At 44.3% G+C, this 8,074-nt stretch overlaps 1 pseudogene across 1 annotated transcript; it reads right to left on the bottom strand.

The window, feature by feature from the left end:
- Window positions 1-1,217: 1,217 nt before the first annotated feature.
- On the bottom strand, window positions 1,218-6,202 carry LOC147976554 (uncharacterized; annotated as a pseudogene). The gene is made up of 8 exons (XR_015602272.1): window positions 5,946-6,202; window positions 4,573-4,606; window positions 4,361-4,480; window positions 2,191-2,321; window positions 2,094-2,154; window positions 1,918-2,009; window positions 1,788-1,835; window positions 1,218-1,555 (listed from the first exon to the last, which is right to left on the bottom strand). The product of XR_015602272.1 is annotated as an uncharacterized LOC147976554 (transcript).
- Window positions 6,203-8,074: the final 1,872 nt, after the last annotated feature.

Genomic DNA, 8,074 nt, shown 5'->3' with positions numbered 1-8,074 from the left:
TGTATTGTCCTCATGTATACCCATATAGCCACACCTAAGACGGCGTTTATTTCTCGTTATTATCTAACATGACTCACATAGTGATAAATAGCCCGTGCATGCTGTCATTAGGTCATTAATTACCATGTCCTTGGGTTTACCAATGCTAAACCATGAAACTTTATTTCACATGATTAGGTTAATATGTAGTTATCATGTACCTTGGAGTAACTTTTTGTGCTTATGGAGAAGGCCACACGAGAGAAGAAGAAATTCCTGTGAAGAGCAAGACAGTATTAACATCAACTATTGATGGTGCAACAACAAAGTGATCAACTATTGGACTGGGAAAAGCTCCAAAAGTGAAGACCAAAAAACTCACGTGAAGAAGAAAGTTGTAGAAAAGGCTGAGGAGAAGGTCACATAAGAGAAGAAGAAACTTCCTGTGATCTTCAGAGATCAAAGATGGAGCTTTCAGTGTTGGTGCGTGTCATGTTTTCCCACAAGTTTCCAACCCTGAACCGCTGAACTTCTTGCGTCTCGAAGGGCTATAAAGCTCGCAATAGAGATGGACTTTCAGAGGTTACATGTCGAGATGGACTGGAAAGCTGTGGTGTGCATGTTAAATGACCCTGTGAAAAACTTGTCCGCTGTGGGGCCAGTGATTGAGGAGGTGAAGGAGTACTAGAACGGAGTTCAAGGGGAGCTGGGTTAGGCGATCAGCTAACAGTGCAGCGCATGCACTGGCTAGAGAGGGAGTTAGCAACGATTTATGTAAGTTGTGGGCTCAAGAGCCTCCTGATTGTATTCTTCGATTTGTATCTGCTGAGATCCCCGAACTATATTAATAAATAGCATGCATGTTTTACCTTAAGAAAACGTCAACTTATTTTGCAATCACTGGGGACTTGGGGGCTAGAGAAATGAGGTCTACATATATGTAACTTGTATTTTTTGCGCTTGTGTGTGTAAGATCTATGGAGCTCTTATTGTCAGCTTGAACTTGGTATAAGATCTATGGAGCTCTTATTTTGCAAACATTGATATGTTTCTTTGACTACTGAATTTATGTGAACACGCCAAAAAGAAATTGTTTGGTGAACCTGATGCTCAACTCAACATGGAGCATACAGTTTGCATTGTATCATTGTTTGATGAACCTGATGCTCAACTCAACATGGACAGGACAGTGTCGTTTTTATGCTCAACTATTTGTTAAACCTGATGCAGTCGTACAATTTACATATAACTATACAATCTTGCCAGTAACATTGCATACAAATCCATAGAAGCATCCAATCCTGATAAATTCTCTTAATATCCGGTCTTAATATCCATCATGTCTGCAAAATATATATTGAAAAACACCACATCGCAGCTGCAGGGAACAGAGTGGAAGCAGCTACAGCTTCACTCGGCAACTCGAACAGGAGAAAGCGGCTGCTGGGGACGGGCAGGCTAGGCTGTCGCGCGAACTGGGGCAGACGGCGACTGGTGCAGGTGCTTCTTCAACTTCTTGATCACCAGCCCGAAAACCAAGTAACACGGAATTTGCATCACCCCGGCCACAACATACCTACCAGCATGTGAAACGTAGTGAGAAAAGTATATTTGACTATTATAGACACAGGTTTTTTTAGATAAAACTATCAACACTTGGATTCGGCTCTACCCAAACTTTTTTGGTCCACCCAACATTACCCACTTGTCCGACTGACTATTCGAATAGGAATAGTTTTATTGCTTCAATGAAATGCATTTTTATTTTTCATCTCAAAAAAAATAAAAGTAGATACAAAGGTTATTACCACAGAGGTGCAAGCTTGGACGACAAGTCCAGGAATGAGTACGGCCACCTGCGAAAGATTGAATTTGGCTATCAAGAAAAATGCAATTACCGGAGTTATGCAGGAAAGGAACACAAGCTAGAAATTTTACGTCATTAGAGACGAAGCATGGACGATCCACTGGAAAATCACGTACGCACAGGTCCACAGGCAGAAGTAGGCAATCCGAAACCACGGAAAGTGCTGTAAAGGTAGGTGAATTGAATTAACCGCGGCAATTAGGTCAGTAAAAAGCAATTAACCTTGCTCGGAGGAGTATCTGCTTACCATACTGTTTAGGGCCGCCTCGCCTAGAAGGAGAACAACGTTCGCAGAGTGCATCACGACGCTTGGGTTAGGAGGATCAGGTTAGTGAAATGTTTACAGAGGGAGTAGGAGATTGGATTGGATTGAAGTACTTACAAAGTCAAGATCGCTGTAATGATGGATAAGGCGGGCCGGGCAAATGATGCCCCAGAAAACAGTGTCAGTGAACATGGCAGCACCTGCAGCTGTCTGTGGATAGATGCACGGTAATAATACTAATAATAAGAAAAATAAAAGAACCAATCTTGAACGCGGCAGAAAGCTCAAAAACAATCGAACGCTAGAGAGCGGCCGAGAGAAAAGCTCTGGAGGCAAAGAACTACAGTTCGAGGCGCTTGGAGAAAGGGGGAGGTTCTTCCGGCGGCGTGGTTGGGCGGTGGCTTTTCCGGTGGATCCGGTGGACAGGTAACTCTGATGCTTTCTTCTTGGATGCCGGCTATGTCGATTCTGAAACCAAGGTGACTTGAATTCAGGTTGCCAATCTTCCCGGACGAGGCGGAGAGTATGGCGGCGCAGGGTGGAGTGCAGATAGCATCACAGGGTCGCCTGCGAATGGATCGCGCGGAGCAGGGATGACGGTGGCGGAGCCTCGGTTGGGAGATTCCGCGGGCAGCTCGTCAAGGCAGCTTGGTGAAGGCTCCAACGGAGTACGGGGACCGTAGGGGCGGAGATCTACGGCGGGCCGGCGTACAGCGAGAGGGAGAGCGAGAGCGAGGCAGCCAGTGGATATGTCATGCAGGCTGATGCAGGGGATGGAGCCGTGGTTGAGGAGAGTGCCGGTAGTGAGGATGCAGCATCCGTCCGCACAGTCGACGGGGAAAATCCATCCGCAAGCTTCATGGTGGACGAAAAGGTAATAATTGATCCCCACTTTTTGCTTCCAATTTTTATTTACCCCCAGGAAATATTAGAGCATTTTTGAGGATGTAGAAATTAGTCTCTTCGCCAAGTCAACCAAGTGTCCAGTTCTAAAATCAAGGTACTCCCTCTGAGGATTGGAGGGAGTATATATATAATTAATCAACGATTACAATTTGACAACAATGTGTATGGCGCACTTAGGTTCCAGCACACCTGCAAAAGCGGTTTGCGAGGAACATTACTTTGATCACTATATATATTGTCAGTGATGGAATTGGTGTGGAAATTATTTTGGCCGAGGTGGATAGGGTAGTGGTGAAGCTTCTTTCGCGTAGGATTGAGGCATTTACGTTCTTACTGAATTTACAGGAGATCTGACATCGGTGAAGGCTGGAGTACAGACGCAGAGACCAGCGAAGGGGTTAGTGCAGGTCGCCTGCAATTGCTTCTCTTCCCTTTCTAAAGAGTAGAGTGGCCACTAAATTTGTGAGCATGTTGCAGGTGCATGAAGGTAGTGATGGTGGGGTTAGTCAAGGGATCAGAGGGGACGAGTGCGCTTCGTGTCGATGATGTGCAGGAGAAACACCCTGCATGCCTGGGGATGTACACGGAGACGAACATGTGAGAAGTTGGACCAAACAGTTACACATGCCAGCTCTTCTCTGTGAGGCGCGGCAGGGTGAGTATTTTGCAGGATCAGGTAGACAGGGTGGAGGACGACAAACAAGGCAATGCTGTCGGCTAGGAGGAAATTCAGTAAGAACATCTAAACAAACATGTGTTGTGGCTTGCATGCAGTGGCCGTTTGCAATGACTGGCCGTATGTGCCTTGTTATTCGGGTTGGACTCACAAAATTAATTACTCCACACCGTGCTAGTTAATTGTAGTGCCTTACATTATAGGAATTCCTGGATTTCGTTAGGTGCCTAATGCACCTGGACAGAGGGAGTATGTTGGATTGGGGAAATGTCGAAATGATGTGTCGCTTTGGTGTGCAAATGAAAGATGTGTGAGGATCCGAAATCGATGCTGGTTGACTAGTTCAGAACAGATGTTTGTTTAGATGTTCAGAATAGATGCTGGTAATAGGACTAGGTCACCAACTCTATTGTTTGGTCCGATATAGGTAAAAGTGTCCACGGCCCCTGTAACCGGCATACGACATTAATGCAGTCAGGGGCGTGTGCCAGTTTACCGTTCGAAAATGTGGTGCCCCGCATAAACATGAAACATAAATAATACACGCGGGGGTGTGCATCACGAGGGAGTGTGGCGGTCCAGATTACGGGAGTATTTGCATCCGGGAGCCAAAACGAATTTCTGAAAGAAAAAAAACTATTTTTTCGTAAGACTTTTCTGTTGTTACCTGATACATAATCTGCAGCAGGTAACCGCCAAACCCAGCGATCTTCTTTGCGTTTCCTCCATTGTTTGCACTCGAATCGACTGCTTTCCTACACCCGTAGATGGAGATCCAACTGGCAACCTGACAAAATCGATACAGTTGATGGTTGTGCTTAGTTGCAGGATTCTGTCGGGACTTCGTCTCAAATCGACACAGTTGATGGTTGTGCTTACCCCAAAGTAGAGCGTCACCAGTAGGAAAGTCCACCTGTACAACACATAACACATTTTGTCATAATAACACATTTTGATCCAAAAAAGTTTTTACTTACATGAACGTTTTTCAAAATACATGAACACTTTATAAAAACATAAACATTTCTAAAAGACGTGAGTACTTTTTCAATTGCATTTTTTGTTTAAATACATGTTTTTGAAGAGCTATTGAAGACCTGCGTACTACTGCCCTTTTCAAGAGTACATGATACTCCCTCTGTAAACTAATATGAGAGCGTTTAGATAACTAAAGTAGTAATCTAAATCGATAAATAACTTTTTTTCCTTAGAATTAGACCAATCCGCTAAACGTTCTTACATTAGTTTACAGAGGGAATAGCTGATTGATTGCTTCAGCTTTTTAATCGAACTTTTTTTCCTTAGAATTAGACCAATCCACACTTTGGGTGCTAATGCCCCTATGCCTAGCCTTATTTGGATGGCCCAGTTTGAACATTAGTAGGCGGCACCTGCTAACACACGCAGTAAGCAGCAGATAGCATGCTCTCAAATACGAAAACAAAATCAACAAATAGCATAGCCGGAGAATCAGAGAAGTCTTAATAGCTCATTCATATATTTAAATTTTTCCGCCCACCTGCTCTCAAATACTCAGATTCTCTGGCCACTATGGTTCAACTTCTCCTGGGGAATTCTATTCCGCCCACCTGCCTTAGCATTCGACCATACGAGTACCCAAGTTCTATATGTGCTGGCCCAGTGTAGACTTATTTATTTTATTTTTCCACCTTTTTGTGTTTTCTTAAATATACGAACATTTTTTAAAACTTTGGCAATATGCACGAACATTTTAAAAATATTTTTTAAAATTCTTAAACATTCTTACAATTTACGAACAGTTTTTAGAAATTATGAATATTTTTTGTATACATGATTTTTTAATTCGCGATTTTTTTCTGAATTCTCAAAAACAATCATATTGATCAAAGAAAATTGTAGCTGTTTTTTCTTCCGAACCGGCACCTGCTTTTTTTTTCTTTTGCAAGCGCCACAGGGGAAAAAAAAACCATGTCAAGCTCGCGACTCTAGCGGCAAGAGGCCAGCGCCGCTATCGGGCCAGGCCCATCGCGTCATTATCTTAGCGGCTGCGAGTTTGTTCGATACGCGTTACCTGCAATTCAAAAAACTCAGCAGCGCCACGCCGCATTGTGCAACGCTACACACGCTGCAAGTTTGACAATAGGCAACTAGAAGAAACTATCATCTACAGATGCATTTTACCATACTTTTAATTTCTTTCGGGGATCATCCAACTATGAAATCGGCAGCACCAATTAATTAATCGAAGAAGGGGTAAAAAAGACACGTACTCAGTGTAGTAATAGAAGATGGTGTGGCCGCGAGATTTGACGATGATCACTGTGAAGGTGGTGAAGAACAGGAAGCTCGCCATCCTGTAGGCAAAAAGCCAGTAGGGGTGCACGTTGAGGTACGGCCGCTACGCCTCACCATCGTACACTGCCCCTGGCTGAGCTGCGTCAGTCCCGCGGCGGGCTCTCGCCTCGTATCGCCACAGGAAGCATAGGCCAACCTCCCAGCGCAACCAATACTGTAGATTCGGCTTCATACTGCTCCTGGACAGAAGAAAAAAACATGGTAAAGCTGTCGCGCGCGATCGATTCTAGCTACCCGGAGCTGGAGCTGGCCAGTGCGAGCCTGGAGGCCGATACCTTAGCTAGGCCGTGGAGAATTTGCTGTGCTAGTGCTCGCTCGCCGATTCTGAACGGATCGAAGATCCTTGCCCCGGCCGTGATCGCACCGCACGTGAGGAAGAAGAAGCCGTCTCGTGCTCCCCCTCGATCGTGAATTTAGTTTGCCGTTGTCCTATACCCAACGAGCTGATCCGTAAGATTGACTACCAAATTCACAACTAGTAGCTTGACTACATGATGTTAACAAGGAACTAAATCCATACTTACGGATAGCCGGTAGAGCCTGGGACGGACGGCGAAGGGAGTCCAGAACGGCGGGAGAAATGGATGGTCGATCGGCGGGTCAGAACCAAAGTGCCAGACTAGCTAGAGCGTCGACGGCAGCATGATCTTGCGACCACGGGCGCTGGCGCTGGACTGGAGGAACAAGGGTAGAGGGAAGGCTGTGGAGGCGCACGGGATAGTGAGCGCCACGGGCGACCGAGGCGGTTTTGCATTAGCATTTCAGTATGTACCTACTTTTACTTATCGTCTGTCATGTGATCACCCTTTGATAGCGGGCATTTGATTGTAACGTGCTTTCAGAAAATCGTTGCATACATATCTAGAGGTTACTTGTACGCATATCACTTCCTGCATTAGCATAGCACTTTTACCTATTGTATTGCACACGCACGCATAGCACTTCTTTGCATTAGCATTAGCATTAACTTGTTCCAGAGGGTACTTTTCATGCGATCATGATAACTTACCATGCATATATAGAGGCGCTCCGAGGAGGAGAATCGACCACTCATTTAACAGAATAATAGTCCTTCCGTTTCTAAATATAAGCCCTTTTAGATATTTCAATAGGGATGTATATAGACATATTTTAGGGTGTAGATTCACTCATTTGCTCCATATGTAGTCCATATTGAAATCTCTAAAAGGTCTTATATTTAGGAACGGGAGGAGTAGAAGGGAGAAGAAAAAAAAACTTATATGGTGGAACGGCAGGCATTTGTTGATCGAGATACTAAGTAGGCTAAGCTTCCATAAAAATCGTCCTTGATGGAGGAACTTCACCATCAGTGAGCCAAATTAAGTTGCTGCGGGGCAGAGTTAGGTACCACGGCCATGATCATCAATGTGCTCACAACTCACAAATCAGCATATCTTTACATCATGTAGTGCATACATATTCTTGTTTCCAGTATAGCGTGTACGTATGATGTTCCTGTGATTACTCACAAAGGATGAAGGGGCTAGCTGCCGGCCTGGCGTGCATCTCCTTTTTATTACTCACGCATTTTCTCTTCATCCCCATGGTTTTCCTCTCCATGGCGTTTCACTTTGCCGCACACCATCCGGCTGGTGCTAGTAGTAGGAGTATAACTATCGTTTCAGATCACCATGTTACGTAATATCTTTTCTTCATCTCTTGCACCAGAAAATAGCAATTCTTCCATTCTCAAACAATCCACAAAGTAGCTTATCACAACCTATAGGTAGAAACATAGGCCCTTTCATGATCACTATTAGAATGAGATAACAAACACTCAGCAGTCAACATTTACGTATACAGCAAAGCGGGCCATCATATAAAACAAAATTGCGTCTTCCGTATGAAGTATGAGATGGACACATGAAGAAGATAGCACACATTTCGTAGTGGCAAAACCTTGCTTGTTACAACATCCTATAATCTCAAGAATTAATCCCCCTGAGTTCCTTCAGGAAAAAACTTACCAAATCACTGTAAATATTAAGGAGGTAAGATATGATAATGCACAAGTTATTAGCTG

The sequence above is a fragment of the Triticum urartu genome, chromosome 4A (assembly GCF_056163025.1).
Source record: "Triticum urartu cultivar PI428250 chromosome 4A, HENAU_Tu73, whole genome shotgun sequence".
Taxonomy (NCBI): Eukaryota; Viridiplantae; Streptophyta; class Magnoliopsida; order Poales; family Poaceae; genus Triticum; species Triticum urartu.
The sequence above is the reverse complement of the archived record's forward strand: the minus strand, read 5'-3'. Positions and strand labels throughout refer to the sequence as shown.